The sequence below is a fragment of the Desmodus rotundus genome, chromosome 8 (genome assembly GCF_022682495.2).
Source record: "Desmodus rotundus isolate HL8 chromosome 8, HLdesRot8A.1, whole genome shotgun sequence".
Classification (NCBI taxonomy): domain Eukaryota; kingdom Metazoa; phylum Chordata; class Mammalia; order Chiroptera; family Phyllostomidae; genus Desmodus; species Desmodus rotundus.
Genome location: NC_071394.1, coordinates 103458398 through 103477874, shown reverse-complemented (window position 1 = coordinate 103477874; position 19477 = coordinate 103458398). Strand labels below are relative to the sequence as shown.

At 42.6% G+C, this 19477-nt stretch overlaps 1 protein-coding gene, 1 long non-coding RNA gene and 1 pseudogene across 3 annotated transcripts in view; 2 read left to right on the top strand and 1 right to left on the bottom strand.

Moving 5' to 3' along the window:
- Positions 1-19477, top strand: part of SLC35G2 (solute carrier family 35 member G2) — a 105912-nt gene that overhangs the window by 24106 nt on the left and 62329 nt on the right. The gene's annotated exons all lie outside the window — the stretch shown is intronic.
- LOC112309524 (SS18-like protein 2 pseudogene) lies at positions 1965-2197 on the bottom strand (annotated as a pseudogene).
- On the top strand, positions 12597-18842 carry LOC139441127 (uncharacterized). Its single transcript, XR_011651546.1, has 2 exons — positions 12597-13078; positions 13674-18842. It is a non-coding gene; the product is annotated as an uncharacterized lncRNA (long non-coding RNA).

The following is a 19477-nucleotide window of genomic DNA, read 5'->3' as shown; positions in this document are numbered from 1 at the left end:
GCAGCCTTGGACTTCAGAGCCCAGCAGACTGAGCCCCTCCCACAACAGTCTTCAGTGATCTAGCAGTGCATCCTGGCAGTGGGAGAGGGAGGAAGCTGTGGCAGGGCAATGGAGATGTTGGCCTCATAAATGCATGCTCCAGAGAGAGAGATCCTGCAGCTGGAGAGACTGAGACCCATCCATGTAGCAGCCTTGGACTACAGATAAGAATGGAGTGAGGGTGTCTTGGAGCATGGATTTGGATTTCAGTCTTTCTGGGAACAAAGGGATTTCTGTGTTTTGCAGAAGAGAATAGCTTGGAGCAGGGGAGCCCCCAGCTTCCCCGAATTGGGCACCCTGTTAATAAAAACCTTTTCCCTTCCCTAACAATCTCTGTTTTATGGTTGTGTATTGTGGCAGGTGGCCAAATCCCATTTTGCCCTGTAACAAAAGGATATGTAGATTTAATATTTATATCATGATTTTTAGTTGCCCTTCAAAGAGAGAGTACCAATTTCATCTGCAATCTAAAAACAATAACAACAAAAAAAGCAGGATCCAAAACTAAAAATGCATATGATTTCATTTTTCCTAAAAAATTGAACTCTATTGGGGGGGAGTGGTACAGGGAAAAAATTGAACTATATGAGTCATGACTGGCAGGCTCAGTTGGTTGAGCATCATCCCACAAAGTAATAGGTTGCAGGTTCGATTCCCAGTCAGGGCTCATAACTGGGTTGTGGGCTAGGCCCCAGTTGGGGCATTAGTGAGAGGCAGCTGATCAATGTTTCTCTCCCTCTCTTCCTCCCTCCCCTCCCCTCTCTCTAATAAATAAATAAATAAATAAAATCTTTTTAAATGAACTATATGATATGAATAACAAAAACAATAGAAGAAACTACACAAAAATGTTATAGTAGATTTCTCAAGGTATTAGAATTATAGTTGATGTTTATTTTCTTCTCTATTTTTGTGCATGTTCCAAATTTTCTATAGTAAACACACTAGTATAATCAGAGAAAAATAAAAATGCTGGTTTTCTTTTTAAAGATTTTATTTATTTGTCTTTAGAGAGAGGGGAAGAGATAAAGAGAGGGAGAGAAACATCTATTGGTTGCCTCTCACACAGCCCCAACTGGGGACAGAACCTACAACCCAGACATGTGCCTTGTCCGGGAATTGAACTGGGGACCTTTCTCTTTGCGGGATGACATTCAACCAAGCCACAATGTCACATCATTCAGGGCTTGCATGCTTTTCCTTTGTCAATTTGTCATTTATTATGGAAGCCTAGCTGAGAGCATTAAAAAAATAAAAGAAAAAAGATATTTGTCCTCCCCTCCCCTATGACATCATCTATTATTAGATGATATTAGATAATAATTAGGGATTACTATGAATTTTCTTAGCAATGATAATGGTGGTGTTACATGTATTTTTAAGTTTCTACAGTTTTGCTGGGAAAGGAAATGGAACACTTAATACATAAAAATTTCTATACCTCACTATCAGTCTTTTGTGGAAAGGCAAGCTTTATTTCGTGGCAACCCAAAAAGAGCGGTCAGGGGGTCCACAACTACAAACTGGGAGAAAGGAGAGCGTAGTTACATGTTCAGCTGGCAGGGTCTCAGTCAGGAGTCTCACCAGTTCATGCTGATCACCAAGCACCTGCTCAGTTTCCTCTTCAGGTAGAAACTAAAGAAGTAGACTTGAAGATGCCCATAATATCTTTATTATCCAAACACACCTATTCCAGGAAAGAAAACACCTGGAGGCTACCTAATTGGGGGAATCTGATTAATTATTAAAAGTAAATATTTATATTGAAATACAGTTAATTTAGTAGCATTCTTTACATTTACACTTTCAAAAGAGCCACAAGGGTTTCCTTCATGTTTTCAGCAGTTGAGTTGGTAAAGATCCTGTCTCCGTTTCACAGGAAATGGATTACATTCAATTACTCCTCACATCAGCTGGCTGGAAGATTATTCCATTAATTTTGAAGGACTGGTTGGGTTGGCATTGGCCATGGTGCCAAACAAATGAGATTTCTATGTAACACATGCTGGTACTGGATGCACTCATTTACCAGGCCTTTGTTCTGATACTCCACGATACAGTGGATAAGCTGGTCATTCACCTCCACGAGCTGCTGGATCATCTCCTGGATGACTTGTGCCTTACCCCTCAGCCGGTCTGGTACAAAGACCACAGACATTGCAGGAAGCCAGGTTGGAACCTGGTCTCTAAAAATGTTTTTACAACTAAAGAATATTGAGTGTATCATACATTTTAATGTATTTGTTTCTAGAAACTGAACAGTATCACAAACATAATTTTATATTTGACTTCCAAAGCTATAAAATAATTGCATTTAATTACAACATACCATAAGAGAAATGACTTATTAAAATACTAATATTAATATTTAAATAATGAAAGCTATTAAAATAATTACAGTTAATTTTCACTACTAAAAAGATTCTTTTAATTTAAGGCTAAAGCACTGAATGATTCTTTTAAATAAATGGTCTTTGAGCACATGTGCCATAAGCAGACATCTAGAACTAGAAAGAGAACATGACACCAAAGTACGTGAGGCTCCCACGAGAAAGAGTAAAGCCCAGGGTATCTGCATGTGCCTTCCAGAGGCTGAGACCAAGATGGACTGTGAATCCTGAAAAAGGGATTTTCCTTCTTGACAGAAGGCTGGGAGAACCTGGGAACGGCGCAGTTCCTATATGTCATGACTTCATTCATTTAACAACTATATTTTCATGTCTATTACATGTAAAGCCCCACGTTGGCTGCTGGGGAGACAATGATGAACAAGACAGACACAGTTCCTGCCCTCGTAGAGATTTATGTTCTAGCAGAGGATAAAAGCTTTAAACAACTAATTATACAAGGAGGGACCCCCAAAATAGAATTTATTTATTTAAAAATGTGTTTAAACTACACATTTACATGTTTAAACTTCAGTCACCTTCAAAGTACTCTCTATTTGATGCAATGCACCCATTGAGACATTTTTTCCACTGTTCAAAACAGTTTTTGAACTTATCGATTTTGATGGCTTTAATACTTCTGCCGATTTTTGTTTCACCTCTTCTACAGCAGCAAAACATTTCCCTTTGAGAACTCTTTTCATCCAGGGAAACAAAAAAAAGTAACTTGGGGCAAGATCAGGTGAATAGAGAGTGTAGGACATGGGGGTTGTGCCATTTTTGGTCAAAAACTGGTGAACACTCAGTGCAGTGTGAGCAGGTGTGCACGTAAATCACCCATCATGAAATGGGCAAATGCTTGAAAGAGTCTTCAAAAAAAAAATTCACTGAAACCTAACAGCCTCTCACAGCAATGCCAGCTGGTACACTGATACAGATGGGTTCCTAGAACACTCACCTAGCAGAGGAAGCCTGTACTAGAAGGGGCCTGACCTCCAGAAGATAATTCTGGTTTTTGTTGGGTCCCCCCTTGTATAATAACTACTTATATAATAAACTAATTATGTAATAGCTAGTTATATAACTAATTGTTACAAATGCTATAAAAAAGTACAGGATTCTATAAAGGCACATAATGGGGACACCTGACTGGTTTGAGGATTCTCAGAAAGGCAACTCCAAAGAAATGGTGCTTTAACCGAGATCTGAAGAGGATGGGTTGCTTGTAAGAGCTACTTATACAGATGTCTTCCCAACTGTGTTCTCTGATAGCAGGTTGGAAACAGGATTTACTCCACTGATATTGGCAAATGCTAAATTAGGGATTCTTCTCCACTTTAGCCCTTGAGAGCCAGTTTTTAAATATTTACCAACACACCACTGCTATTAATATATTTTGCCAAGGAAGGGATTCAGTTGCAGGGCTCTAGATGCTTTCTTCACCTGAGAAGAGAGGAAGGGTGAGAGTAGTAGTGGAATTTAGTAGGTCTCTGAGTTTAGTAAGGGATGTTCACTTTACCTTTGCAAGATCCGTTATCTTTTTGAGAGGAAAGCACTGACCTTCTCCCAGGAAAATACTTGATAGACTCATTCCCATGAGTGATTTTTAAAACTATTATCTGTCCTGTGTGGTAGGTACTGTGGTTGATTCTATATTTGATTTGATCATGCAGAGTTCCTACCATGAGTCCAAGTCTGTAGGTAACTGTAAGCTTTTGTTTTACTCTTGCCTCATCCCAGCTATTCAAATCAACTATTCAGCTATCTGCAGATTGCCCAGCCATCCTCTGGGATTATAAAAGGCTGACAAGGAAGGTCAGTTGGGTGGCCCTTATTCCAGAAGTCAGTGGGATTAGTAATAGTCTTGGGCTGCTCCTTCTTAGCTTCTGTAGGGTAGTATCTTGTCAATTCCAACTAGAAGGAAGGCCTGCTGCCTCCCAGACCTCCATCTGGAAGGTCTATAGATGCACTTGGCCACTCTGTTCCCACCCCAACCCCCTTTCCTCAATCAGTGAGGACAAGGTGGAAGATGGTCTTGTACCTCAGCAGTCAACTGGTGCCTACTTGGATGCTTTCCCTAGCCATGTCCATTCTCTGGGGCTTATCTCTTGCACTTTTCTTGCCTGACTGATTTTCAGATGACTTTCTACAATGACCCTGCTCTAAATGGTACTGCTACCATGAGATGTCCTAAGCATTTTACCAGAGGGTGGGACTATCCTTGAAACTCGGAGTTCAGGCCATCATAGGGCCTACAGTGGACAAGGTCATAGGCTCCCCTTAAAAGCTCTAGCTACTGCCTCTTCACTTAAGGGATTTCCCAGGCTCCTTCTTTCATACTTTGCTTTAAATTGTCCTTATTTTATTTGATTTTTCTTCTTCTGCTTGTTACCTTTAATACATATTCTTTCTCTCTCACTCTATCCCATCTTGTTCCTCTGCATAGACTTAAATAATCCATCTAGCTGTTCACCTTTTTTCTTATACAGAAAATTTCAAATATGTACAAATTTTGAGAGAATTGTAAAATGCAGAGTTTATCCTCATGAACCCATGAACCAGCTTCAAAATTATTTTATATATATACCCCCTACACACTTTCCTAATAGATCTGCTTTTAAACAGAACAGGAAAGTCTGAAACTAAACTTTTTTTCTAGCTTGAAGACAGATAATAATATGCAAAACCATCTCCCCATCAGCCTACCCTTTGCGTACCACTCTAGTGAACATCCCCACTCTCCACCTGGGAGTCCATGTCGACTCCTCTCCTTAATCCTCCACCATCCAGTTGATCAAGTCCAGCTGGTCCTGCCTCCTCTCTATTTCCCCATCACTGTTCTGGTTCATGCCTCAGCGTCACTCTCCTGAACTTGCCTTCCTGCACTCCTGCCTACTGACATGAAATTTGGGACACTTCTGAGACCACTAGCATTATGGGTTTAGTGTGTTTAAAATTATCTTTTGCTGTGTAAAAGTTACTCCAAAACTTAGTGGGTTCAAATAACACACATATATCATCTCATAGTTTCTGTGGGTCAAAAATCTGGGTACAGCTGAGCTGGGTCCTCTGCTTCACTGTTTCTCACAAGGCTGCAATCATGGTGTTAATGTGGGGACTGTAATCTCATCTGAAGGTTCAAGTGTAGAAGGATCAGCTCCCAAGCTCACACTTGGGTTGTCAGCAACAGTCAGTTATTCATGGGCAGTTGGACAGAGAGCTTTAGTTCCTTGCTGGCTGATAGCTAGAAGCTGTGTTCAGTTCCTTGCCACATTAGCCTCTACCACTTGGCTGCTTATTTAAAATGTTCAAGCCCAGAGGCAATGGAGAAAGTCTGCTAGCAAGTTACAATATTTTATAACTTAACAATGGAAGTGACATCCTCATCTATGCCATAGAATCAACTCACTAGGCCCAGCCCAACTGTATGGGAAGGGCATTATGCAAGGGTATAAATACCAGTATTTGGGGATCATTGAGGGTCATTTTAGAAGTTGACCACAGAAGGACAGGAGAGAGGTTTTCACAATGGCCAGAGAGCAGAAGGAAAAAGAAAGCTGAGGCATGGGGAGAGCTTACAGTTTTCTCATGTCTACATAGACCTGAGGCCCAAAGTCCAGCATATAGAAACTAAGAGTAGGAGACTGGTGAACAAGAGCAAACAGCAGAAAGTTCTGCAGTAAAATACAGCACAAAATGCAATTATGTTCCCTGTAAGTTTTCTTGCTGGAAGAAATATTGGATGCCAACTGTATATATATTGCATTTTCACAGGGAAGTAGAGTTTTTATGTCACTAAAATACGGAAGCATTTCTCAACGTTTTTTTGTTTGGTTGGTTGGTTGGGTTTTTTTTTTTAACCTCACTGACCATTGTTTTGTCTCCTTCAAGAGGCTAACCTTCTTTGGCCACCTCTGAAATGTGGGTGTTGCCTAGGGGTGAGAATTGTGCTCTTTTCCCTCCCTCTTATTTCTCATAGTTCCTTCCCTCACACCATTAACAATGCAGAAAAAAAATCCTCATTAGTTCTCAATTCTCTAACTGTCTATTTAAAAATACCCAGCTGTTTATTGGAACATTGCCACCAAGATATAACACCATAATCCTCAACTTTATGCGTCTCAAGCCAGAATCATCATCTCTCCCTTAAAACCAATCCTTCAAATTCAAACACAGAGGAAATCATTAATCACAGTTACTGATTAACTGTGGAGTGAGAGATTGGATTAGGGCTTCAGTGTGGGAGAAATTTTTACGTTTCATGTTAAACTTGCCTATACAATTTTTACTTTTCACAAGGAGCATGTTTAGTATACATAACAAAATAATTAAAGAGGAGATCATATTTTAAACCCAGCAAGCCCTTCCTCATGAATTAAGCTGTTTTGTTTCTAGTCATAATACCCCATCCCTAGTCATCCAGACTCTGCCACCTCTGTGATTTTCCCTCCTTCAGGGTCTGAGGTGCTGGACAAAGGTCAACTTCTGTTGTGACAATAGTGAGGGATGATCAGCATATAAACTAAAAAAAACTCAGGAAGAAGACCATGATAAACCTAATTAGAATGGGCCTATGGTCAGAGACATAAGGCAGAAATTCTTGAAGTAACTATTGATAATGGTGGATACATGTCATTTTTACATTTGTCAAAACCCATAGAACCCCAATATCAACTATGGACTTTGCATAATAATGATGTGTCAATATAGGTTCACCAGTTCTGACAAATGAATCACTCTGGTGTGGGATTTTGGTATGTCAGAGGCTGCGTTTATGGTGAGCAAGGAATACATGGGAAATCTCTGCACCCTCTGCTCAACTTTGCTGTGAATCTAAACTTGCTCAAAAAATTGTCTATTTCAAGGTTGAAAAAACATGACAACAGTTTATATCTCAAATCAACTTTTTCAAGAAGCAGATCTGAGATGGAATTTAGTGTGCAGGATGTTTATTGGGAAGTACCTTTAGGATCACCTCCTGCTGAAATAAGGAGAAGGAAGCAGGAGTTGACAGAAGGAGGAATGAAAGTGTGATGCAAGGCTAACAGTAGCCTTGGCCCCTCAAAGGAAGTTTCAGAGTGAGAATGTTGGGTAGAGGTGGCCAGGCCTTTATTTTCTGTAACTTTATTCATTGAATATGGCCAGCCCTGAAAGACTGACCATGGGAGAAGCTAATCTCCTTGAAGGGGCTGATGGCTGAATGCTGCCTGTCAAAAGCACTCCTAACAGCTGTTGCAGTGATCCTTCAATGAAAGGGATCTGAGTGGTATATCACCACATCCATGACATTCACGATAGAGAAACTCACAGAGCTGGATGGCCCAGCTGTCCATAAGGAAGGAGGTAGACTTTGACACTATACTTAAGAAAAGTAAAAATACAGTTGGACAATCCTAACTTCAAATATTTTTTAAAATTTTTATTGTATGTTTTCCATTACCATTTAGTTCCCTTATACCTCCCTCCCCCCTAACTTCAAATATTAAAAGCTCTATTCTAATTTCTGATGCATCACTAATTAGTCCTTCCAAAATATTGCTGCTACTTGGAGGAGGATATGTCTTAGTAATAACATTTTCAAACTTTGAGTTATGGAGAAGAGAAAGGGGAGTAGCCAACTGGACAAACTCATATTCATAGTCTGTATTTTTTTTTTTAATTTGTGTTTTCTCTTGCACTCTTGATTCTGGCACTATCAATGTTTACTTCTAGAAATTCATTAGTGGTTAATTAATTCCTCAGTCTTCTTGACAGCAAAAAAAGGAGCATGTAAGCATATGTTTCATATTCCTTAATGGGATCTTCTTGTGACCTTCCACCTGCTGGCTCCTTGAAATGCAAGAAATACAAACCAACACAGGCTGTGAGTGCAGCTCAGCCTGCATTCACAGAGTGCAGCTACAGTCTCTAGGAAGGGCATCTCTCGGTTTCCATGTAGCCAGGAGGCAGGATTAATAGGTCAGCACAGAAGTTGGCCCTCGTCTGTCCCCTTTATGATTTGAGTGGAACACTCAAACACTGTGAGACTCCAGGGAGAAGTGGCAGAGGGCACAGGACTTCTTGACCTCCAGAGCTGGTGGGAGTCTAGAGGGATACCTTAGACTCCATAAACTGGGATACACTGGGTAATCACCAGGCAGTTTCTGTTTGTATTTCTCTTACAGTGTGGCTGACCTTGTAAAATAAACTCTTTCTTTGGCAAAAGAATTTTAGTCTCTTTCTTTGGCAGAAGAACTGGGACAGCCTGGTACCCTGAACATGCCCTTGATTTCAGTCATGAGGTTTGGATTCTAATCCCCAAACTTCTGCCACTTTGATCTCACTTAATCTCCCCTCTGAAGTAAGAGAATGGAATTCCATGACTACTGCATCCCCTTCCAGCTGGGATAGCTGGTATGTGCTGAAAAGAACTGGACGCACTGCTGTGGAGGACACACTGGTAGGCAGAGGAAAGAACACCAACCAGAATTTAGGAGACCTGAATCCTGACTCATTCTTCCATGAACCAACTTGGTGACCTTGGGCATTTCATTCAAATTCTCTCAATCTCCAGTGAAAAATGGAGATAATATAACATTTTGTAATACATACTTCAAGATACTTCAAGATAGGGATTAAATGAGATTATTTATGTAGATTATGTATCAGTGTCTTTTGGCCTTCTTACTTAACTATCTATTGGTCTGGCTATGGCAGAAAAAAGTTAGTTGGCACTACTTTGCTGTTAGGCTCCAAAATTCAGCACCTGCTGTAGATAAGCTTCATCAGCTTTGCTAGGGTTAAGCCATGAACTTGAAGAATAATGTTTTTAGAGTGGGCCCTGAAGAGAACCAAAGGTCATGTGTCCAGTGGAACCTCAAAATAGCTCATATTATGAGGCCTGATGCACAAAGCTGGGCCTACCACACAGGCCCCCCTGTGAACTGAGGGGAAGGCCAAAGAAATTTCAGTAAGTGTAGGAAGAATGCAATAGCATTGGTAGGCTAGAATATTCCAGGAATCATCAGTGTACATATCAGTGAGCTCTAGTCACAGTAATTCTGTGTAGCAAATCAACCCATGCTCGTTTATTCTTGCTGTGTGTCTGGGAGTTAGCTAATCTGGGATTTGGTTGGCTGGCTTTACTTCAAGCTGTAGGTTCACCTGTGCTTGGCTCCTCATTAAGAATAGGGCTCAGTCCTTACTGGTGTGGATCAGTGGATCGAGAGCCAGCCTGAAAAGTAAGGGATCACCGGTTAAATTCCCAGTCAGGGCACATGCCTGGCTTGCGGGCCAGGTCCCCAATTGGGGGTGTGCGAGAGGCAACAGGTCCATATAACTCTCGCACGTTGATGTTTCTCTCCTTTCACCTCTCTCTAAAAGGTAAATACATAAAATCTCTCTTTTTTTAGGCAAATATTGTTCTTCTTTATGAAAAGAAAGAGTAAGGCTTAGATATGTTCCATCTGTGTTCATTCAGGGACTCAGGCTGATGGGGCAAACCCAACCTCAGAAGCAGATTTCAAGCTTTCAGTTGCATAATGTCTCCTAACACCCTTTTGACCAAAGCAAGTCACGGGGCTTCGCACACAATAAGGAGAAATACATTCTGTCTCTAATGAGAGGAACTGCAGAGTCACATGGCAAAGGGTATGGATGCAGGCAAAGGTAGAGAATTGGTGCCAATAAATCAATCTACTATATTGTCTAAATGTAATACACATCTGTTTAATGGGCCACATACATGTGATAGGCAATTTGTTTCTATTTCAGACAAGACTGATAATAAAACAAAGGGCCACTTGAGTTAGCTTATGTGAAGCACACATTATTGTAAGAGGTCAATGGACAATGTCTTTATCATCTGAAAACAGGAAATGTCCTGATGACACAGGATTGAAACTAGAAAGTCAGGATGTGAAACTACCCCTCCAGTTCTCATAAAGTTGGTCTCTGCTTCTTTTGTATTTGCTTTATTAGCCTGTTTCTTTGTGAGGACCAATTTCTTCGGTCTTCCCAAGGTGCCTCTTCTCCCATTATTTTAGGTTCCTACTGGCTGTGGATTGATTTCCATTGCTTCTAATAAACTGTGGCCAGGGGTGGGATCACAGGGTGAGCAGGAGTTATGCAATGGATCTGAATCTTCAAGAAGGCAGTGTTGGATTACAGGCAAAAATGAGCATGTCCATTTCAAAGCCCCAGGAGATCTAGAAAAAGGGGGAATGTGCCCCCAGGAAATATTTTAGAAAACTAATTCCCCTAAGGAATTTATGTAAAACATTACTGACACAGGGTCAAAACCTCTTCTTTAGTTTCAGTTCCTACTTCTCTGACCTCTCAGCATCTTCCATGAGTGCTCCTTCTTTGGCTCTCTCTTTAATATTTGTGCCCCTGGGACTCATCAGCTTTCATTCTCTGCCTAAATGGACATCGCCTATAGCCAAGGTCACATGCCTGTTTGTACAGCTGGTTGTGAGGTTCAAACAAAGTCATCAGGATTCTGTCTCTTCACATTTCTCTATACTTGTTTCCTCTCAGCTGACTCTGTGGGCTTAAGCAGCTTCAGGCATGCATCCTACTAATTTCACAATAAGCAGGAGAGATTACTTTCCCAATAGTTCCAACAGAAGTTCTAGAATTGAATCTCACTGTCTAAAGTTAGCTTGGTTGTGACACATGCAGTAGTAGATGATTTTGGTGCTCCACCCCGATTCCTTCTATCAGCTGGTGCACTCCCCTTCTTTACCATCTTGCCACCACTCACTTTTTAAAAAGATTTGTTTATTTATTTTTAGAGAGAAGGAAAGAGAGAGATAAAGAGAGGGAGAGAAACATCAATGGGTGGTTGCCTCTCACAGGCCCCCTACTAGGGACCTGGCCTGCAACCTAGGCATGCGCCCTGACTGGGAATCAAACCCATGACCCTTATGGTTTGCAGGCCTGAGCTCAATCCACTGAGCTACACCAGCCAGGGTACTTATATCTGTTTTAAGGAAGTGGCTAAGCAGCTTAAACCAGTGACCTTGACTTATGAGAGTTTCCTTTGGCCTCCTAGCCCAGGGGTATGTGGGAGGTTACATTGCCTCTATCTCTAGATGAGTAATTCTCAATGGTGTGTCATGGCAGGCACACCAGTGTGCTGCAAGATATTTTTTTAAATATGGAATACCTGACAATTTAGTCAGGGGCACTAACCTCTTTCCCTTAAGATTGTCAAATAAAAAAAATGACAACAGCTAACACAATAGCTGTCCAATGTGAATGAATCAAAATCATACTTAACTTTTTGTCAGCTTGGCAAAAATATATTTTTTTGTTGTGCCGCAGAATTTTAGTAATTAGTTTGTGTGTGCCATGAGATAAGAAAGGTTGAAAATCACTGCTCTAGACCAATGCCTGCTGGGTAAGGAGTTACAAAAGGACAGCCCCCTTGCCTCAAGGCAGAAACAGCACTGTACGGGCATTTTGTGTTCCAGAGATAAGCTTCTCCTTCCATACCCAACATCGGGCCAAATCTGGACTTTACCTGACAGTGACCTCTCTGCTTGACCCTTACTTCTTTTCAATTTGGCTTCCCTCACTCCCTTACATGTTACTCCTAAGAGTGCTCCCTGTCTTTCTTACCTCTGAATTCTTGCCTCAGTCTCCCATCTAAGACACGTATACATTTCTGAACCAGTTACTGAATGAGTGGTTAAAGGACAGTTTATGCTAATGGTAACCCAGGTCACATTCCTGAATTCCTGAATATTTTTCATCAAGGACTTTTATTTGTTCACTGCTATAGCCCCTGTGTCCAGAATAGCACAGAGTAGGCATTTAATAAATATTACTTAAATCAATTAAGAAAACAATGGAGTGAGTGTGTGTGTATTTATAACTTCCCAGTGAAACTGGGGGAGGAGATAGCTGTTACCAGAAGATAGGGGACTAAGTATAAGAATGTGAAATGAAAAAAAGAAAAGAATATGAAGTGATAACTATCACTACAGGGACAATCAAACAAGTAGGATTGAATTTAAAAAACAATACCTCTTTCATTCTACCAAAGGCCAAGTTCCTCTTAATGACCAGATGTGCCAAGCATTTGTGATCTTAAGCAGTGCTTTCACTGTAGGACTTTTACAAATATTCTAGGAAATGTTTGTTGTTTGTTATCTGGTGAGTAATGGAATTATCTACTTTGTTGAGAGCTAGGCAAGAGAGCTAGGCAATTATAGGCATTGCTAAGCAGAAAACCTCTTGAAGGTCACTAGAATGGATAAGGAAGAGAAACAAATCGTCATCCGAAATAAGCTTATCAACAGGAGACAGACAGATAGTTCCTCCTGAACCCAGAGCAAAACTCCTCCAGAGCTCAGAGCTATGCAGAGATAACAGCAACTCCCGCTTTTGTAACTTGCTTGCTTGCTTCTCACCCTATAAAAGAGCTAGCCTGTGAGCGTTTGGCGCGGCTCTCATCTGCAGCTCTACGGAGCACCGTGACTCTGGTCACTTTGGGAGAGTCCGCCCCTGCGCAGGTAAAGTTTGTTTGGCCAATAAACCATCTATAAATCTCTTAAGAGTCTGAGTCTGTCAGTTCCTGGAACGAGAGATCTCGCTCTCGCATATAACATTTGGAGGCCCCAGCGGGATCCGTTTAGAGTCAAGGAACTGAAAGGAACCGGGCCCGGGTAAGTTAAAATTGGAGGATCCTCACTACGTATTTGTGGAGGTCTAGACCATTTGGTATGTGAGCTCACTTTGTTTGTGAACGGCTGTTCATTTGGTTGGTAGCTCTGAGGTGAGAGGTGGGACGCCACCGCTTGTATCACCCAGGGGACTTTCCCAGGAGAGGACGCTCTCGGAAAGTCGGAGCGAGGCTCCCAGTGGCGATATCGCATTTGGTTTGGTGTATGAGTGTGACAACCGCGGTATGAACATTGTGTTTGATTGTGTGAGGACAGAGTGTGTGGCTCCACGGGCAGCAGCCTACGGAGCGTGCGTGGGCCCCAACCTGCGGTTCCTTAGTCTGTCATACGGCATAACGGCTGGGAGTTTAACCCGGACTCTACTCGGGCAGCCTTAGCTAAGACAGACCTAAGTCCTCGCGAGAGGAGAGGCCAGGCGGGCAAAGCGAATTGTCATTTCTGTTTGAATTGTCATTTCTGTTTGTGTTGTTTTGTGTGTTTGTCTCAGTTATGTGAAACTAACATGAAAATGGGCCAGCGGGAGTCCACCCCAAACTCCCCGCTTGATTGCGTCTTGAATAACTTTTCTGATTTCCAGCGTCGTGCACGCGGCTACGTGAGCGTGCAGCTCGATCCGGAGTTCCTGCGGACTCTTTGCCAGCTAGAGTGGCCGACTTTTGGTGTCAGGATGGCCTGCAGAGGGGACTTTCTACCTCCCGGTATTGTTTGCAGTTCGAGCCACAGTTTATAGAGCCCCACACCCCGATCAGATAGTTTACATCGATGTGTGGGTAGATATAGCCCCAGACAAGCCAGGCTATATTCAGAAATGTCTAAGAAGGAGTGCCTCCCGCGGGAGAACGGTTCTGTTAGCCGCGGGAAGAGGAAACAAAAGAAATTCCCGGAGCCCTCCGTGCCAAGAGGGCGGAGGGTGCCTAAACTCTACCTCCCCCCCGACTACCAGGGCCTGGGGAGGACATGTTAGACCCCTTGAATGTGCTCCCTCCCTACCCTAGGAGGGAAGTGCCGCATTCTACCCAGCCGGAGGAGGGAGGGACACTCGTGAGCCCTCCTCACACCCGAGGGGGAACTAGAGAAGGGGAAGAGGCTCCAGTAACCCCAGCACCTCCGGCACTTCTGCCACTCCGTGAGGCACCGCCCGGACCAGATGCCCCTGCCGGAGCACCCCCTCGGTTGATATATGTTCCTTTCTCCACTAGTGATCTGTATAATTAGAAACACCAGAATCCCCCATTTTCTGAGAAACCGCAGGAATTAATTTCCCTACTAGAAATTATATTTAGGACTCACCAGCCAACCTGGGATGATTGTCAGACTCTATTTACCTCAGAAGAAAGGGAAAGAATCTATAGGGAGGTTGCAAAGATTGTGTTGGGAGAAGGGAAGGGAACTGCTGCAGCTCGCCAAGAGCTAGAGAGTATTCTCCCTTCACAGCCTCCCAATTGGGACCCCAATACCACGGGTGGAAGGGATGCGCCCCTCCAGTACCGCTGAACCTTATTAAGAGGGCTTAAAGCAGCTTTGGTATCTGCACCTGCACTGGCCTTGCCAAATTTAGGAAAGCCGTTTCAGCTGTTCGTGGCAGAAAACGGAGGCATTGCAAAGGGAGTGCTGACCCAGGCTTTAGGACCCTGGGGAAGGCCCGTGGCCTATTTGTCCAGGAGATTGGACCCAGTAGCCTCAGGGTGGCCAGCCTGCTTGCGAGCTCTGGCTGCCACAGCCATGCTAGTGAAAGAGGCCAGAGCTCACTCTGTTCTCGGATGGCAGTAGTTTCCTTGGAGAGGGGCAGTGGTACTCGGGGGCTGCGGTAACCACAGAAATTGAAGTCATTTGGCAGCAAGCCCTGCCAAAAGGAACTTCAGCACAGAGGGCGGAGTTGATAGGGCATTTGCAAGGTCTAATCTTAAGAAAGCTGCAAGATGTCCCTGCCTATCTAGGGACTTTGAGTAGAAGATGCCTGTACTGGTAGTCCTGTCCATCTTTGATAAAACCGCTCCTGTCTGTAGACAGGGTGATATAGGGCTTCTCGGGGGCCTGGTCTCTCATGTCTGGGCGGGAGCCAGTTGCAGTGTCCAGTATCTGTTTCCAGTTGTGAGTTGTGCTGGTGTCTGGGACGGGCAGAAGGGTGGCAGGATTCAAAGCAGTAGTTTGCCTGCTTGTATACTTTGCTCATATTTTTAAAACATTGAGCTATTTGGCCTAAAAAAAAAAAATCCATTTATAGAAATTCTTTTATGTGAAGATACAATATGTTTGCCATATGTTTTGTTTAGTTCTATTGTGCCATGCAAAACTTCAAAAATATTTATGGAGACAAATATTTTTTTTTTCTTTAATGATTTTAGGCTTCCTGTCTTGCTTAAAGTTCCCTCTCCTTACAGTGATATTACTAAATTTTAAAAATTTTCCTCCAGCCCTGACTAGTGTAGTAGGAAAGAGATTAAAGGTAAACTGTAGTTAAATCTAGATAGGCAAAAATATGTAGAAAGGTTGTGAAAGTTTTAAACCTGGAGGAAAGGAAACCTCAACTACTTGTTTTCTGGTTTTATAGGAATGTGGTTTCATTTTGCTTCTGTTTCTGATCAGAAACCCCCTGTATCTGAAGACCTAGTTAGGGTCACCTGAAGACCTAGCGAAGGTCGCCTGTAACCGGTTAGAGAGAATTCCTTTGCCACTCGGGACCCAGGAAGGGTCATTTAGGCCTGATGTGTGTTTCAGCCTGAGGCAAAGGAGCATGTCTCTGCCAAGAGACCGGACCTGAATGGCATGTCTGCAGAGGCCCCAGTAGACGCACTGGTGCAAGAGGATGCCTCTACCTGTGTACTGTTCTTATAGAACTCTGTCTGTGTTTTAGATTTTGTTCTGTATCTTCTCTGAAAAGAAAATTGAGGATTCCAGGGATGGTTAAAACTTCACACTCTGTAGGAAAGTGAACAAGGGAAAGTGCAAGATATGTAAATGAAGAAGGTGTATGAAAGGATATCAGAAGGAAAAGGATTTTCTTTGCACTTGGTATTTTTCTCCCTATCTGATCCCTCCAGAATTTGGCATTCTGAAGGAGTAAGTAATGACATAAGGTTTCTCTGCATAAATCCATTAAGACCGGTCATTAATAGTGGTTTGTTAACTGATACTTTGACTGGAATGTCACGCCTGAAGGAGGCATGTCTGGGTTCTGGTTGTCACCAGGAAGCCCTGAGGAACTGAGATTGACTTGTGAAGCTAGCAAAAGCCCACAAGAAGAAGCCTGGTACCTTGGTTAATTGTGCGGTTCATGGCAGTCTTTCCAGGGAAGGAACGAAGGTTGCTTTCCTGAAAGATGGCTAAAAAGGAACCTGTAGGCACAACGGAAGCCTCAAGGATTTAAGTGAAACAACTGGTACAGGCGAAGCCAGGTGGCAGATGTGTGGCTCTGCTTCTGTGCCCTGAGGGGCAGACTAAAAGTCAGTCTAAAGGTTCCCTGAGTGAGTTCCAGCGAGGCAAACTTAAAGATTATAGGCGATCCAGGCTGCTCTTGATGTGTTTATGCAAATAAACAGGCAGAATTAAAAGTTAGACTCAAAGTAGTCACTTTAATAACAATAAGGGTGATCTTAAGGAGAAAAATCATAGTCTAAGGAAAATCACAATGCTCAGTATTAGATATTAGAATCATGCAGCTAACTGTCTTAAAAGTCTGTTTTCATTTGAAAGTTAAAACTGGGTTTGTAATATCATCAAAGATGTTCAATTTATAGGCACGAAGGACCTGTCAAATTGCCATTGTTAGATGTCATTGCAGCAAGGGCCTTGCAACTGAATGTCTTCCCAAAAGACAGTCTCACCAGCACAGAGACTGGCTTAGAAGTGGTTGTGTAAATTAACCTGTGTGTTCCTCCTTCTGTTTTCATAGGGCGTGGGACTATGGCCTTATTACCTGAGCAATTGGTTGCAGTATAGGCCTCACTTAAAGAGCCCACCTTCATCATCTCCCCCTAAGACTCAACTAGTTTAGTTAAACTAGGTAGTTTAGTTAGTGAAGGGTTCGGGCGGTCTGTAGGCTTCACTTCAGAGTTTATCTTCCCTTTTCTGTCCTAATAGCCAAAACAGAAAGGGCCCAGAGATCTGAAAGGAGGGAAATCCTGATATATTCCCCTCAGCCCGAGCGAAGTGTAGTGAGCCACAGGGTTTTAGATAGGTGTAGCATGTCTCATACACCTTCCTCCAGATGAGCCATTCTTTACCTAGGTGCCTGCCTTTGTTATTCAGTAATTATGATTTAATTGTGCCTTCCAACTCTCTTGCCAAGTCTGTTTTCACCTCCAGAATACGACGAGGATGTCAACTGTCCAGTAAGGCCAGCCTTTGGACACCGAGCCTGCAACTTCGCAGTGACAGCCAACTGACTTGGATTCTGTGAAGTCCTTCCCCTTACAGGAAAGGACTCCCTCCGTGCTGCACCCCCTTCCAGGGCACCCCTGACCCAAGGTTAGGTAGGACAACGTCCATGTCCAGCCGGAAGCAGTTACAAGAAGATGAGACCTTCGTCCATTGTCCTTTATATAATTATAAAGGGGTTATATATCTGAAAGGAAGGATTGAAGCAGGGTGCAGCCAAGAGGAGGGCCCCAAGAAGGGATTTGTAATAGGATCCAGAACTCAAGGTGTACCATTGTTTGCCACCAATTTCTTATCCAGAGTTTTGTGTAACTGGGTACATAATTCCCCAAGTGTATCTATGCAGGAAACCCAGATTTTGTTCTCCCCTCCAGGACTAGGGAGAAGAGAGTTCCGCTTATACCCATAGTAGCCACTGTGAGGATCTTAGGGTCCACTGCACTCAGTGCTGCAGCCCTCATTCAGGGAGAATTAGAGTTGAGACAGCTTTTGCAGATTTTCTCTAAGGACATATCTCTGCTGCAAGATCAAGTAGCTTATTTAGAAAGACAGGTAGATTCATTGGCAGAGGTAGCTCTCCAAAATCGGAGAGGATTAGATTTATTGTTCTTAAGGAAAGAAGGATTATGCGCAGCATTAGGAGAAACTTGTTGCTTTTATGCTAATCATCCAGGGATAATTAGAGATAGTATTAAGGTCTTAACCCAGAGGCTGAAAGAACAAGAAAAGCTAGAAAAACCAACGTAGTACACAGGAATCTATAAGATGTCCCCATAGCTGACTACCCTGATTTCCTCTATTAGTAGGCCTTTATTAATTATACTCCTGTTTAACTTGTAGCCCCATCGTCATTAATAAGCTTACGTCTTTTATTAAGGAAAGGATAGAGACCATCAAGCTGATAGTATTAGCCCAGCCCTACACTATCCTTCCCCATAAGGAAGATGATTCAAGGATTTGACTCATAAGTGCCAACAAGGAAATGGGGGAATGTTGAGAGCTAGGCAAGAGAGCTAGGCAATTATAGGCATTGCTAAGCAGAAAACCTCTTGAAGGTCACTAGAATGGATAAGGAAGAGAAACAAATCGTCATCCGAAATAAGCTTATCAACAGGAGACAGACAGATAGTTCCTCCTGAACCCAGAGCAAAACTCCTCCAGAGCTCAGAGCTATGCAGAGATAACAGCAACTCCCGCTTTTGTAACTTGCTTGCTTGCTTCTCACCCTATAAAAGAGCTAGCCTGTGAGCGTTTGGCGCGGCTCTCATCTGCAGCTCTACGGAGCACCGTGACTCTGGTCACTTTGGGAGAGTCCGCCCCTGCGCAGGTAAAGTTTGTTTGGCCAATAAACCATCTATAAATCTCTTAAGAGTCTGAGTCTGTCAGTTCCTGGAACGAGAGATCTCGCTCTCGCATATAACATACTTCAAGTAGATAATGAGAATCTACTTTTTTATCTACTATTGAAATTTCAGATAGAGCAGTAACTAGAATCCTGGAAACAGATTTCCTGCTGAGTCATTCACCCTTGCTCAAGACAAGCTTTCACTTTGCATTGAATTTTAATGTGACGATTCTTCATTGTCCCCCATCCCTTCTCCCAGAGTCAGCTAGTCAGTAATTTCTCTATGGCTGGAGTGGCATTACCTTCCCAGAAGGGTCAGGTAAACTCTGCTCAGACACTTCCAGGGATCCCCACACCTTTCACTTCCAAGGACCCATTCCTGATCTTTTCCCCAAAGGCCTGTGTGTGAAAGACCTCATTAAAATACAGACCATGTACCAGAAAAAAATCTATTTAATTCTCCCAAATGTATTAATTGTACCAAGCACGCTGGTACAATTCCAGCCCAAACTAAAGCCATCTTTAGTTAGTTTATTTCACTTGCCATGAAAAGTGGAATTTCTACCATCAAGCTTTTGAAATAAAGAAAATATTAGGAGTCACTGAATAATCTTATTTCAGGAAGATATATATTTACAAAGTCATACTGGGTTGCATGG